The sequence below is a fragment of the Bos indicus genome, chromosome 14, assembly GCF_029378745.1.
Source record: "Bos indicus isolate NIAB-ARS_2022 breed Sahiwal x Tharparkar chromosome 14, NIAB-ARS_B.indTharparkar_mat_pri_1.0, whole genome shotgun sequence".
Taxonomy (NCBI): domain Eukaryota; kingdom Metazoa; phylum Chordata; class Mammalia; order Artiodactyla; family Bovidae; genus Bos; species Bos indicus.
Genome location: NC_091773.1, coordinates 40784077 through 40795618, shown reverse-complemented (window position 1 = coordinate 40795618; position 11542 = coordinate 40784077). Strand labels below are relative to the sequence as shown.

Sequence of the window (11542 nt, the reverse complement as noted above, 5' to 3'; positions counted from 1 at the left end):
GTATACACACACTTCTTGTTTTGTAATTAAAATGTTCAAATATATGATAATTGTCACTGGTTGGTACACTTGCACTATATTTAAAAAATACTACTAATTAAACATTTTATTTTAAGAAAATGTATGTTATTTTCTAAGGTAAAAAGAGACATTTTATATTTTAAGAAAAATAAATCTAACCTTCATTATAGAAAAATGTACCTTTTATTACAGAACTTTATTAAAATATGTCAAAAGATCAAAAAGGAAAACACTCAGGTGTGCCTAAAAGAGGCAAACACCATTCCAAATTAAAAGTATTGCTGAAGGAGATAAAAAACACAGGGAAAACAATTTATACAAGGTATTTTTTTTTCTGTAGGAAATATATTTTTTGAAAAGCATGTCAGTGTTCAAATCCATTCTAGTTTGTCCTGAAACGTAATCTCTGTTAATATAGCTTCAAAATAGACTGATTCAGACAAGATTTCCCAGAATCCTGCTGAGAGATACAGAAGGTCCAGTTCTGCTTTTTACTCAGAATAAAACGGTGACCCTCAATTAATTTTTCCTGGAGAATACCAACTACAATCAAATAGCTCTCAATCACAAATGACCTTGGCTTAATTTAAGCCTTGAATAAAAGTGTAGAAAAAGACTACATTTCAGTAGCCATTTCATGTATCACCCAATCCCCATGTTCCATTTAATACAATTATATTTTATTCAGTATTATTACAATTATACCTATCCTTTGAAAGTCAGTGGCCCCTCTAGTTGATGCTATGTCTGAAATAAATACCTTTCTCTTAATAATTCTTAAAATATCCATGAATTTAGCTCATAGTTAGAAATTTAGACAATCACAAATTTAAAACCAATCTTATTTGTATAAATTGTACAGTAAATAAGGATTGTTTCAAATAAGAAATATCACATAGTCTAGCAAGAATACTGGAGTGCGTAGCCATTCCTTCTGCAGGGGATCTTCCAGACCTGGGAATCAAACCTCCATCTCCTGCATTGCAGGCAGATTCTTTACAGTCTAAGTCACCAGGGAAGCCCTCTACAAAGAAAATCATTTCCTAAATTACTGACCTGCTGTATACTGTCTTCTTGAATGATGTTGGTCCCTTCAGTGTTTCAAGACTGTTGCCCAGATTGGCTGAAGTGACATACTTTGAATTATAACAGAAATAGCATATGCCATGAACAAAGTGAATCATAGACATAAGGGATGAAAGTATGAATTAGCAAAGTATTTGCACATTACTATTAATAACAAGCGGTTATTGATAATTCAAGAGATTAACTGACTTATTCTGCTAATTTTGATTTCTCTTTAACTATACAAATCTACCTGATGCAAAAAATATAACTAAGTGCAGTATGGAAAACACTGGGGGGAGGGATATCAAAGCATTATTGTCCAATTTGAGAAATTTTGTCAATGGAAAATTAACGTGGTTTACAGGTGAGTTTCCAGATAAATTTTAATTCTGTAGCTGCCCCAGTGTTGCTACTTATTGTTTTCAAATATTTTTACATATGTGATTGCATTTTCAAAATATCACTGAAAGTTGACGCGTGACATACACTGCACATATTAACAAATATATTTTGATGAAGTTAATCTGAAGTGATGGTATGCAGCCTAGTGGTTTCCATATATGATAACAATTTTGAGATCAATATCCATCAATGGTCAGCAATGTGGTAGAATGCCTATATTAATTCTATTTTGAATTTAGTGTTTTCCATTCAAGAATGTTAGAATTTGTCATTACAACTAATTGGGACTTGTTGATTTTATATGAAGTTATAATTATATTCACATTTTCTTTGCTGTTTCTCTAAAAATGTGGCAAGTTTGAGACCATAATTCTGATAATAACTAAACACTAGAGTGGAAATAAAGGTGATATCCTGGAATCGGTCTTCTAAATTGCTGATCATTAGCTAGCATTTTCTAGGAAAACCTTGGTTTAAAAGAGCAGTCTGAAAATTATGTTCCTTAGTACACAGATCTCAGAATATTCCACCCAAAAACAAAAAAAAAGATTTATACTCATAAAAATGTGAGATTAATTTAAATGACGTTCTATATTTTTTTGCAATTCCTTAGCATATTTATATACCAAATATTTTGAGAAATATTAAAGCTAAAAAATAAAAACTATTTATCTTTAATAATTATTAATTAAACATTTTCCTTCAAATAACTTCTTTAGAAAAACTCTTTTCAACATTCCTTAGAACCGATTTTTCAATGGAGTAGTCTTTAGGAAACACTAATTTTCAAGGACTTATTAATAAAAAAAAAAAAGAGAAATAGGAGTTGAGAACAGGAAGATAGTCCAGCTCTCAGGAGAAAAGAGTAGGAATGAATCAAGCAGACTTCCATGCTAATTTTTACTTTGCACCTAATTAATGAATGAGGATAGTGTTTTATCCCTCAAAATCTCAGGGTCCTCATCTAAAGTAGTAACAATGCTTAACCTATTGGTTTATCAGAACAATTAGATTAGATATAATGAAGTTAAGCACCAAATCTCTATTAGGAGTTCCACTTAACTTTGTTTTACATCAGTTCTAAATTATCATTAGGTTTTTTTTTTTTTTTTCCCCAGCAGTGCACTGCAAATGACTACTGAGGTATTAGAGTGCGTCCTCCATATTGAAAGACCCATGGACTATGCGATTCGTGCAGCGACACTTGACCTGCCATGACCTCTTTCCTGTCCCAAACCCCATACCATATTCTGTCTACTCATACCGCAGTAGGCTAAAATTATTACCTGTGAAATCTCTTGGTAAGTGCTTTTTAAAGATAATAAGACTTTTTATTTTCCTGAAAGGAAGAAAAAATATCACAAATTAGTTTCTGAGCTGTGGAACAACATAAAATTATAGGAGTCTGGAAGGAAGTCGAAGATACACCAAGAGTTAAAAAATGCATTATTTTTCCTTAATGGTTTTACATCATAATAACTGTGAATATATATTTTACTTATTAATCTTGTTTATTATTTGTTTTCCGCCTCAAGAATTCAAGCTCGGTGAAGGCAATTTCTTTTTTGTTTTCACTCACTGAGTACCTTCAGGACTTAAAATGATACCTAGCATATCACAGAGGTTGAAATATATATTAAATAAATTAATCCAGAGAGTTGTAAATAAAAACATATGAAACACAAATACTTATAAAGAAAAAAACTGCCAAAAAGAAAATCCTATATCTATGTGTATATATATACCTCTGTGGCTTGAGAATAATTGTATCTTAGGAAATCAACATAAATATCTTTAGATTGTATTAATTCCATGAAAATTAAAAACTGTTCTTCAAAAAGAATTTAATAAGAAAATATTTTTAGTATCTCCCTTTCACCTTCAAAAACTTCTGTATGCTATTCATAAGAATTCTACCTAGGTTTGAAAAGCGAAAGCGTTAGTCACTCAGTCATGCCTGACTTTTTGAGCTGTGATGTACTATAGCCTGCCTGGCTCTTCTGTCCATGGGATTTCCCAGAGAAGACTGGAGTGGGTTGCCATTTCTTTCTTCAGGGGACCTTCCTGATCCAGGGATTGAAGGCAGGTATCCTGCATTGCAAGCAAATTCTTTATCATCTGAGTCACCAGGGAAGCCCCTACCTAGGCCTAAATGAATAAAATACTGATTTAAATTTTATGAGAATTTTTTTGCAAAATATGGAAAAACTAGTAGCAAAAAGTCACCACTGGGTCCTTGAAAAAAGTGTGATGAGTAATACAAAGTGAGAGAAGTAAAGATATCATTAGCCCCAAGAGTGAGGAGAAGAGGACATAGATTGATTTAAATAAACATGGACACAGTTACCAATAACACTGTTAAGTGGCAGCTAAAAGAAACTGTGATACACTTCAATTAGAGTTGATAACGGACATGAACTAGGGGCCCCACTTCACATGCCCCGTTTGAATTCTGTGAGCAACACCATGTGGAAAAGTTCATATTATTCAAAGGTCTTACCCCAGATATCAGTTCCTAGGTTTCAATATCCCTATGCTAAATAGTAAAGCATTATCACAGATATAAAATAATTCCCATAAGTCTGCATGCCATAAACCAGTTAATTTGGCAAGAAATTGCATTCCTTAAATACCATGTGTAAAATTTTTCCAAAACAGTGCAGGTATTATTATTCCCTAACATGTGGTAAGATATATCTCTTCATTCTGCATTTTTTAATTAATTCATTCATTCAATTAAAAATGTTTTGGGCACTCAGGTACCATGCTAGTTACAGGGTCTAAAGAGAATTTATCTACCTCAAGAGACTCACAATTTAGAAATATGAATGTATGACAAAACAACTAACATTACAATTGGATAAACACTATGGCTTTAACAAATTGTCTTTTGTTACACAAAAGACATGGACTGAAGCTTGAAGGACCACAGTAAAAATATTATTTCTGCTTTATGTATTTAAACCATCATTGTAAAAGTCCCTTTTGCAAGATGTGATTAACCCCAGTAGTCAGATAAGATATACCTAATGAATATGCTCTGTGACAATGAAATGCTAACTTTCATTATATTGTTACCACAATTACTATTAGAATATAAAAAATATTGTAACTCCATAAGTACATTTAATTTAGTCTTTTGATAAATCAGTTACAGTCGAAAATCTTCAAAGTCTTTTATATTGCTCCAAATAAAACACAAATCTGCTCTCCCCAATTCAACAGGAAAAGGTCTGTTTCTAAGAAAGCATTTGAGTATATATTTTATTTGTACAACATATTCATTCAGTGTATATGTGCTAGGTAAACCTGCAGACCTCTTTTCTATAAAAAGTTATGCAAGAAATACATACCCCTGATATTCCCTAGGGGAAAGACTTCAAAAGCATTGCTTTTAAATAGGGATAGAATTTCCAGAGAAGTTCTTCATACCCCTGATTTCAAGCTAGACATCTGTAGGAAGAGAGAAATTTGAATTTGTTGGGAAATAAGTGAAAACAAATTCTGCACTTGATGAATATTATTGAGTCCTCAAACTAGATGCCTGTCAGAAATAAGTCATCTGCAACAGTAAAAATTCTTTAAATTTACACAGCACGTTCTTTCAAAGAATTCATTTAGCACTATGTTGGAAAATGCTAAGAGAAGCAATATTATACTTTAAAAAGATACAGAAAGTGGAAAATAAAACTGGTTGTGTCTACCTAGCATGACAATAGACCATTTTAAGTAAGGAGTGAAATCAACCAAGCAACAAATTTTACTGACTTAACTCAGGTAATTGGGCACTTGTTTGAGATAAATGAATCAAGAAGCTTTTAACACCATCTACATGGATCATCAGATTGTTTTGAATAAAGATGAACTAATATTCCAGGGTATTTTATTGAAAGTTAAGCAAAATAAAAGATGTTATTTTGAACATATATATATATATATATATAGCAGTAGACACCTTCAGATATGAAAACTAAATTACTTAATAGCAAAATGTACCTGAAAGTATATAGGAAGATATCACATTAGAAACAATAATGAAAATCATTGTTAACAAACTTCCAATTGATAGTACTGAGATTTCAATTTTCTTCTTTATCTGTTACATTTTTTATTGAGCTGCTTCTTTGTGTCAAGCATGGTTCTGGGCTTTGGAGGAATTTCAAGGTAACTAACAGCATCAAAAAAAAAGATTTCATTTACAAAGTTTTGTTCAGTGAGGATATTGCTTTTTGTAAAATTTGTTGCTTGAAAATCCAGTCAATTATTTCCTCTTCAGATGGCAGATATGAGGGACAGGGAAGCCTGGAGTGCTGCAGTCCATAGGGTCACAAAGGGTCAGACGTGACTTAGAGGCTGAACAACAGCAAAACATGAAATTTAAGAAGGAATAATACTGACAAAAGTTGTACTAGTTATCTTTTAACTCTTTTATAACTCTAGTTTTCTGAAGCGCTTTATTATGTATATATGAAAAATATAATTTATATATCATATATATATGTACTATATAGTCCGTGGAATTCTCCAGGCCAGAATACTGGAGTGGGTAACCTTTCCCTTCTCCAGGGTATCTTCCTAAACCAGGGATTGAACCCAGCTCTCCTGCATTGTAGATGGATTCTTTACCAGCTGAGCCACCAGGGAAGCCCAAGAATACTGGAGTGGGTAGCCTGTCCTTTCTCCAGCAGATCTCCTCGACCCAAGAATCTAACTGGGGTCTCCTGCATTTCAGGCAGATTCTTTACCAACTGAGATATCTATTTACCAACTGAGCTATGTATAAAAGCCCAATTTTATGTATATGAAAATATATTTTATATATCATATGATATATTCATATCAATATATTTATACAAAAATTTTCAATATACTTAAATGCATTTGACATTTATATATTAATATTATATACTTTATAATTCATATAAATAAATTGTGCTTAGTCACTCAGTTGTGTCCAACTTTTTGCAACCCCATGGTTGCATAGCCAGGCTTCTCTGTCCATGGAATTTTCCAGACAAGAATACTGGAATGGGTTGCCATTTCCTCCTTCAGGGGATCTTCCTGACCCAGTGATTGAACCCTTGGCTCCTGGGTCTCTTGCACTGGCAAACAGATTCCTTACCACTGTGTCACCTGGGAAACCCCATATAAATAAATAAATATACATAATTACATTGCAATATCCAAAGACAGACTAAAATTGACCCAGTAAAGCTTCTGAAAAAATGCTGTTTTGTGAACTAGTGTATGGTCACTTTCATTGCAATAGGGAAAAGTTTAGCATAGATTCTCAGTGGAATGGAAAAATAGCCTTGTCATTTTATGTTTATTAAAGTTCTTAAAAGCAACTACAGTGACTATTTAATACATTTTTATTTATAGTGACTAAATAGTTTAAGTGGCTGATTCCAATCTCCATTTTAAAATAAACACAAAAATAAGCCATACTCCTAGATAAAACATTTTCAGGGAAAGATGTAAGGCAGAGATTTGTAACTGTCTTTTAGACAATTTATATTTAGCATTTCAAAGTACAGCTAAATTTGGTACCAACATATTTGAAATAGACTTGAGTCTGCATATTGTTGGGCTCCCCAAGTGGTACAGTGGTAAAGAACTTGCCTTCCAATGAGGGGACTCAAGAAATATGGGTTTAGTCCCTGGTTCAGGAAGATCTCCTGGAGGAGGAAATGGCAACTTACTTCAGTATTCTTGCCTGAAAAATTACATGGGCAGAGAAGCCTGGCAGGCTACAGTCCATGGGGTCACAAAGAGTCAGATACTAAAAAATAATAAAAGAGTCAAAATATTAAAAAACAGTAATTCAATGATTTTTTTTTTTTGCTTTAGCTATCATTAAGCATCTGTATAAATGAAAATCTGATACAAAACCTTAAAGGAGCATAATTTTGTTCCAATCCAATAACAAGAACAAGAACAAAAGATTATGCATTTGTATCAAATCCTTAGAACAAATTAAATAAAGAAATACAGTAGGAAAAATTTAACTAAGAAAAAATTCTAGAAATATATAGAATAGACTTAAAAGTTAAGAAATTTAAATTTTAGTTCTAACTATATTTGGAACTAGTAGTGGGGGCTTAGTAAAGAAAATATTCTGATTTCAAAAGTATTTGTCTATGCACCAAATCAGAGTTGAAATAGATGTCACAAAGCCCCAATCTTCTGCAACTATGGTAGATATTGCAAATGGATCCCAGCTCTCCTTGCTCTTGTGCCCAAACAGTTGTCTCACTCATTCTCATCCTACAACTTCAAGCAGGTGCTAGCAGCTAATTGACACTAGAGAGGAAATAATTTTGACATCTTTTGGTTAGATAAGCTCTAGCATGTCTTTTTTTTTTTCTATAATAACTTGATTTTATTGTAAAAACCAAAAACAGTCACCTATAAATTTTACATACACACACATAAAAAATGGAGGAAATTTTATTAGCCAGTTTTTAAATTTTCAAGATAAAGAGCATCAGTGATTTATAAGAAACTCACTTTACTATTCAACATAATTTTGGAAGTTTTGGCTAGAGCAATCAGAGCAGAAAAAGAAATAAAAGGAATCCAAATTGGAAAAGAAGAAGTAAAACTCTCACTGTTTGCAGATGACATGATCCTCTATATAGAAAACCCTAAAGACTCCACCAGAAAATTACTAGAACTAATCAATGATTATAGTAAAGTTGCAGGATATAAAATCAACACACAGAAACCCTTGCATTCCTATACACTACTAATGAGAAAATAGAGAAATTAAGGAAACAACTCTATTCACCATTGCAACAAAAAGAATAAAATACTTAGGAATAAATCTACCTAAAGAAACTAAATACCTATATATAGAAAACTATAAAACACTGGTGAAAGAAATCAAAGAGGACACTAATAGATGGAGAAATATACCATGTTCATGGGTTGGAAGAATCAATATAGTGAAAATGAATATACTACCCAAAGCAATTTATAGATTCAATGCAATCCCTATCAAGCTGCCAATGGTATTCTTCACAGAGCTAGAACCAAAAAATTCACAATTTGTATGGAAATACAAAAAACCTCGAATAGCCAAAGCAATCTTGAGAAAGAAGAATGGAACTGGAGGAATCAACCTGCCTGACTTCAGGCTCTACTACAAAGCCACAGTCATCAAGACAGTATGGTACTGGCACAAAGACAGAAATATAGATCAATGGAACAAAATAGAAAGCCCAGAGATAAATCCATGCACATATGGACACCTTATCTTTGACAAAGGAGGCAAGAATATACAATGGATTAAAGATAATCTCTTTAACAAGTGGTGCTGGGAAAACTGATCAACCACTTGTAAAAGAATGAAACTAGACCACTTTCTAACACCATACACAAAAATAAACTCAAAATGGATTAAAGATCTAAACATAAGACCAGAAACTATAAAACTCCTAGAGGAGAACATAGGCAAAACACTCTCCGACATACATCACAGCAGGATCCTCTATGACCCACCTCCCAGAGTATTGGAAATAAAAGCAAAAATAAACAAATGGGACCTAATTAAACTTAAAAGCTTCTGTATAACAAAGGAAATTATAAGCAGGGTGAAAAGACAGCCTTCAGAATGGGAGAAAATAATAGCAAATGAAGCAACTGACAAACAACAAATCTCAAAAATATACAAGAAATTCCTACAGCTCAATTCCAGAAAAATAAATGACCCAATCAAAAAGTGGGCCAAAGAACTAAATAGACATTTCTCCAAAGTAGACATACAGATGGCTAACAAACACATGAAAAGATGCTCAATATCACTCATTATCAGAGAAATGCAAATCAAAACCGCTATGAGGTACCATTTCCCGCCAGTCAGAATGGCTGCGATCCATAAGTCTACAAGCAATAAGTGCTGGAGAGGGTGTGGAGAAAAGGGAACTCTCTTACACTGTTGGTGGGAATGCAAACTAGTACAGCCACTATGGAGAACAGTGTGGAGATTCCTTAAAAAACTGGAAATAGAACTGCCTTATGATCCAGCAATCCCACTGCTGGGCATACACACTGAGGAAACCAGAATTGAAAGAGACACATGTACCCCAGTGTTCATCGCAGCACTGTTTATAATAGCCAGGACATGGAAGCAACCTAGATGTCCATCAGCAGATGAATGGATAAGAAAGCAGTGGTACATATACACCATGGAGTATTACTCAGCCATTAAAAAGAATTCATTTGAATCAGTTCTAATGAGGTGGATGAAACTGGAGCCTATTATACAGAGTGAAGTAAGCCAGAAAGAAAAACACCAATACAGTATACTAACACATATATAAGGAATTTAGAAAGATGGTAACAATAACCCTGTATACGAGACAGCAAAAGAGACACTGATGTATAGAACAGTCTTTTGGACTCGGTGGGAGAAGGAGAAGGGTAGGATGATTTGGGAGAATGGCATTGAAACATGTATAATATATATGAAACGAGTCACCAGTCCAGGTTCGATGCATGGTACTGGATGCTTGGGGCTGGTGTGCTGGGACGACCCAGAGGGATGGTATGGGGAGGGAGAAGGGAGGAGGATTCAGGATGGGGAACACATGTATACCTGTGGAGGATTCATTTTGATATATGGCAAAACCAATATAATATTGTAAATTTAAAAAATAAAATTAAATTTAAAAAAGAAAAATAAATAAAAATTAAAAAATAAAATTATTGTAATGCCACATCTTGCAAATAGAATTTCTTAACTCTAGGTGTCAGTTCTTCATCTGCATATCATGTAAATAATTGTTCTTTAACAAAGTATAACCAAATTCCAGTTTTCAGTTAGCCCAGTATTTTGTGTACCTGTGTATTCCTGACATTCAGAAACAGGATCATTCCGTCTAGCAGCCAGGGCCTAAGGGAAAAATCAAGCAGCTATTTAAACTAATGACAGTTGAAAATTAATTCAATTTGAGTGACTTAAGTATCACAGAGGCAGAATAAATTGCAGAATTAGAAGGTCAAGATATCTGGCTTAAAAAGCTATCTTTACACAAGGTAAAGTATTCATTCAACAAATATGTCAGAAGCCCAAGCACTCTTTCAGGTGATCAGCTGGTGGTACAATATTAAACAAAACTGACACAATCTCTGGCTTTCCAATGCTGAGAATCTAGTGCATGTGGACTGAAAAAATTATACAACCTAAAAGCTGAGAATGATGTTTTATTCGTTGAACTTTCTGAAGACTCAAGCTTGGAAGGCAGCCTTTCAGATAGCTCTGGGGGACTGACTGCTTCAAAGAGGCAAGGGAAGAGCCACGATACATAGCGTAGGGGAGTTTTGCAACAAACAAACAGAAAAAAACAGGTAGTTGGAACATCAAAATATTACTGTTCATTAAAGAAAAGCAAACTTTTCAGGTTAATGAACTTAGCACTTTTCTATGGGAAGATGCAAGAGTCTGGGATCACTGGAATCATTTCTTCAATATATACCTTAACTATCCAGGGCCAGTATTCTGTTGTTTTCCAGCCTGAATCTCCTCAGGGTGCATGGTCAGGGTGAATACAGTGGCTGATGGCTTGTAGCCACAATATTCTTTGTTTACTAATATAGCAGGTGACAGTCTTCATCCATATGTATGAGTAGGGAAATATATATATATATATATATATATATATATATATATATGCTGCTGCTAAGTCGCTTCAGTCATGTCCAACTCTGTGCAGCCCCTGAGATGGCAGCCCACCAGGCTCCCCCGTCCCTGGGATTCTCCAGTCAAGAACACTGGAGTGGGTTGCCATTTCCTTCTCCAATGCATGAAAGTGAAAAGTGAAAGTGAAGTTGCTCAGTCATGTCCGACTCTGAGCTACCCCATAGACTGCAGCCTACCAGGCTCTTCTATCCATGGGATTTTCCATGCAAGAGTACTGGAGTGAGGTGCCATTGCCTTCTCTGATATATATATATATATATAATTATAAATTTACAAGGTTAATTAAATTATTTTATTATTAATAGTAAGGGCAGACATGAAATATATGTTGCAAAAATGGATCTCTTA

The 11542-nt window shown here is 33.8% G+C and overlaps 1 long non-coding RNA gene across 1 annotated transcript in view; it reads right to left on the bottom strand.

Moving 5' to 3' along the window:
• Positions 1 to 10421, bottom strand: part of LOC139186811 (uncharacterized) — a 34295-nt gene extending 23874 nt beyond the window's left edge. The window contains exons 1-4 of the long non-coding RNA XR_011570418.1: positions 10336 to 10421; positions 4845 to 4944; positions 2778 to 2830; positions 1078 to 1157 (exon numbers count right to left, since the gene is read on the bottom strand). This is a non-coding gene — a long non-coding RNA (uncharacterized lncRNA). The remainder of the gene's footprint in view (positions 1 to 1077; positions 1158 to 2777; positions 2831 to 4844; positions 4945 to 10335) is intronic.
• Positions 10422 to 11542: the final 1121 nt, after the last annotated feature.